The sequence below is a fragment of the Microtus ochrogaster genome, chromosome 7 (genome assembly GCF_000317375.1).
Source record: "Microtus ochrogaster isolate Prairie Vole_2 chromosome 7, MicOch1.0, whole genome shotgun sequence".
Classification (NCBI taxonomy): domain Eukaryota; kingdom Metazoa; phylum Chordata; class Mammalia; order Rodentia; family Cricetidae; genus Microtus; species Microtus ochrogaster.
In genome coordinates, this window is record NC_022014.1 from 13245441 (window position 1) to 13249564 (window position 4124).

The 4124-nt window shown below is 45.1% G+C and overlaps 1 protein-coding gene across 1 annotated transcript in view; it reads right to left on the reverse strand.

Annotated features, from left to right (window-relative positions):
- Window positions 1–4124, reverse strand: part of Cpped1 (calcineurin like phosphoesterase domain containing 1) — a 129395-nt gene that overhangs the window by 124601 nt on the left and 670 nt on the right. The window lies entirely within an intron of this gene.

Genomic DNA, 4124 nt, shown 5'->3' on the forward strand with positions numbered 1-4124 from the left:
AGGCTGCTTCAGACTGCTGCATGCCTGCATCACTCTCAAGTGGACACGAGGCTGCTTCAGACTGCTGCATGCCTGCATCACTTTGCAAATTTACTGAAAGCAAGCTGTAAGCGCAATATTAATGAAAGTTATGGTAAATGGGTTCACGAGAGCTTTTTAAAAATAAAACACTGATGGTACACACCAGTAGTCCTAGTACCTGGGAGACTGAGGCAGAAGGCTCATCAGCTCCACAGCTAGAGCCTAACGCAAATAAACAAATAAAATAATTCAGTTAGAAATTAGTTTTTGAAAAGTGTGATTTTTTTAAACAGGTAAATGTGCAGTGACCACTGGATCCCATCGCTGGTCACTACGCTAAGGAAGAGAGAAAGGGCCAGTCTTCCTGTCTAATCACAGGAACTTCCTGTGGTCAATTAAATTTAGTGCAGTTATTTGATCAAAACAAAGCAAAGACAGACACTAATGAGTAGGCAGCTCCTAGAGCCAGTGCATCTGAGAATTCCAGCACCAGACCATTTAAATGAGTAACAGAAAGCAGAAGTGAAGAGTAGGAAGCAATTTAACTGGCTACAGTGTAGTCAGTTCAACAGCCACTGAGTTACAGCTCACCTAGTAATAGCTTATAGCTCAGTTATCACCACAGGGCCTTCCACAACCAACCCAAGTTCAACTACTATGATTAAATTCTGTATTGATTGAGGCTGTTGGCCAAATCTGTCCACTCCCACGGCTTTTATTGAACCCCTCTTCAAATAGGAATGAATTTGTCCTAATGAAAAGGCACGACTGGAGCCCTCACTTCATCTTCTGCCTGTTACAACTGTTTAAACCTGATTATTTCCACCGAGAATTTACTTCCTCTCTGCAGTGAGAAGATTTACAGAAGGACCAAGAATGGTCAACATTAACCAAAGTAATCAGTTCCTACAAGGCAGCTGCAGAGGTGCAAAACGGCCATGAAAACAAGTCTTTATTTGCTATGTTTTAAAATACTGTCCTTTAAATTATTTTTTATTCTTTTATCTCTGTGTATGCCTGTGGGTTTACCTGTGTGAATGTGTACTATACCATATGTATCTGGATGCCTGTGCAATCTAGAGGAGGGTACCAGATCCCCTTGATGGAGTTCCTGGCGGCTGTGAGCCACCTTTCCTGGGCGCTGGGAATGGAGGCCAGGTTCTCCAGCAGAGCAGAAAGTGTTCTTAAATGCTGAGTCATCTCCCCAGACCCAAACAAACTTTGAAAGGAAGCCACCCAAGAAGGTGGAGTTTCAGGAAAATAAATGTAGTACCTCAGAAGAAATTAAATTCAGTTTCATTACATCTTATTGTTTATTTGTGTGTGGGTGTCCGCATGCCACAGCACACACCTGGAGGTCAGAGGACAATCAAAGGGAGTTGGCCTCCTCCTACCATGTGGACTCTCAGAATCAAAACCAGGTGGTCAGGCTTGGCGGCAAACACATTTACCCTCTGAGCCATCTTGCTGGCCGTTAAATACAGCTTTTAAAAGCACCTTTATCCTGATTTCTCCCTTTCAGAATTCCTTTGGAACAGATGTACTAGATCTGAGAAGACAGTTACATGCGGAAAACAAAGTCCTAATTAGGATATGTGTCAAGGAACTCTAATTATCAATTTGCCTAATTAAAATGAGTATCTGGACAGGACTTAGGAACACAAACTTGCTCAGGTGAGACAGTTCCATTTTATTTCTTATAAACACTATCAGCAGAGTATAGCAGATTATGTTAACAGGATGGCTGAAATTGAGACTCACCCAACTCCTGGAGAAATGGAAGTGCTGTGCTCAGGTAAAGCACCTCTGGAGAAATAGAAGTGCTCTGCTCAGGTAAAGCACCTCTGGTGGGGATCATATTTTCATCTCATTTGGGACGGTGAGCACAGTGGAAACTAGAGACAGTTGCTTGAGTTAACCGAACTCCTTGGATGGTCGTGAGAGATCTGTCTCCACAGACTTAAGGCTCTGCTTCCCAGGGGACTGCACAGCCCTGGGAGCACAGGGGAGGCAGCAGCTCAGCTCATGTTCGCACGCATTTCTGTGGGATCTGACACTGTGTGCCTTCCTGCCTAAGCCTTCGAGCCAGGCTTTGGTGGCAAGACTGGCTGCTGGTTTTTCCAGAATTTCTGGCTGTTCTGCTCTTGGATTTTTGATGTATGCTACATGCATGTGAATAGTAAACACACACAGGACAGACAACACACAGGCACCATCCACTGTGGTACACTGTACCCCTTCACAATGGGATCTCCAAATCTTAAAGCAACAAATCCCATCCCTACCTTTCTAAACATTCAGCGTTCAGAATTCCAGATGATATCTCAAACCTACCCTGATACCAATCAATGCCCCACACCCCCTCACCCCTACCCTAGCCATCAAACATGGCCAAGTACTTACAATCCTGATTACTCCCACTACAGTGGTCACAAGGTGCTAGGGATTACTATTCTGTACCACAGCTCTGTGCCTAGACTTGGAGCTGAGGGCTGGGATTTGTCACCCCTTCTTTTTATATTCCCCACAACTCACTGGAGAGTAAATGAGAGGTATTAGGGTTGCATATTGAAAAGAAACCTATAGCATAAAGGAACACGGATGGATGGATACAACCTCTGGAGGGTAACGTGACATCACTTGGTAAATCTGGCGGTGATTACACCCCTGCTCCTGAAGAAATTCTTCCATGTGTCTACACTGTTACAACACTGTTAACAAGGATGAAAAGTGAAAACTACATAGCCATTGTACCAGTCAGGACCAAGGAAAGAAATAGTTAACACACTAAAATTAGGAAAATTCCTGGGTCATCTTCAAAGGGATTATTTGGGATGGGTTGAATGAAAGAAACTATGGGGGATAATTTAATAGCCAGAAAAAGGGAGATCAGCTTTCACTCAGATGCATCGAGCTGGAAAAAGAGTTTGAGAAAACAGCATCTGAGAGAAGCAGGGCCTTTCCGGGGAGGACTACAGCCTACAAAAGGGATCTCTGGAAGGGCATCAAGTGCAGGAATAATGTGCTGGTGTTCTCTTTTCCCTTCACCCTGACCTCCCATGGGAGCTTCTCATTGGCTGAGTCTCTTCCTTGCCCAGCTCTCAAGGCTTCCTAGGGAACAGGGCCAACAGTTCACTGCTGCATGTACGTAGCAGTCACTGTCCTAGAACACTAGAAAGAGAAGAAAGATTGCAAGCTGGAGAAGGCTCAGCATACCCATTAACAAAACATACAACACATACACTCAATCAAATGGAATATTGCCCAGAAGGAAATAAGGACTACTTAGAGTAATGTGGATGCATCTCAAAAAACATACAGAAAAAAAAAACACACACACAAAAACCAAGACACGGTAAAAACTGTGGACAATGGCACCACAGCAGATTGCATTTCCCCCAGTCAACCACAAGTGGACTTTTAGCTGTGCACTCGTGCAGAACCTTGAATTGCAAAGAGAGCAAAGAACCACAGCTAGGCGAGAATTAGAGGACTGATCTCTTTGGCTAGGCAGCCAGAGGTAAGACTGGGGAAATGAACTTGGAAATAGAATGTGAAGGCTGAGAAGGCCCCAGACTTCCCAGTCCCACCAGGGGTCGTGAGCACAGGGAAGTGCAAGTGCCAGCGTCCTCCAGGGTTTGGAACCAGCCTGCTTCTTTTTCAGAGCAATTCAGGCAAATTGGAGGCAGAAGAATGACACAAGAAAAGACTGCCAGTAGCCAAGAAGGGTGAACTTTCCTGTGGTTCTAAGTGCCTGAGAGGGATCAACCCCAAAGACCCAAACAAAACAGGGGAGGGGGGAACAGGAAGTAATCGCTGTTCCCTCTGGGTGGCCCAAGGCCTAGTACCTAGCGTGTGTGCCACCCTAGGTTACAGAAATATTCTGAACGTGTTTACGTCCCCTGTGAGGCTAAGCCCGACGTCCAAGAACGTTACCAGGACCCAGGCTGCCTTCCTCTCTACTGTTACAGTAAATAGCTGGAAGTGTGGTGTATAAAATAAAATCCTGCAAGTCAGAACCTCTGACATGCGCCTCTCACAAGCTCGCCTTCCATAACCACAGTTCTGGGGATGAGGGATGAGGAAGTCGAAAGATAGGTTCC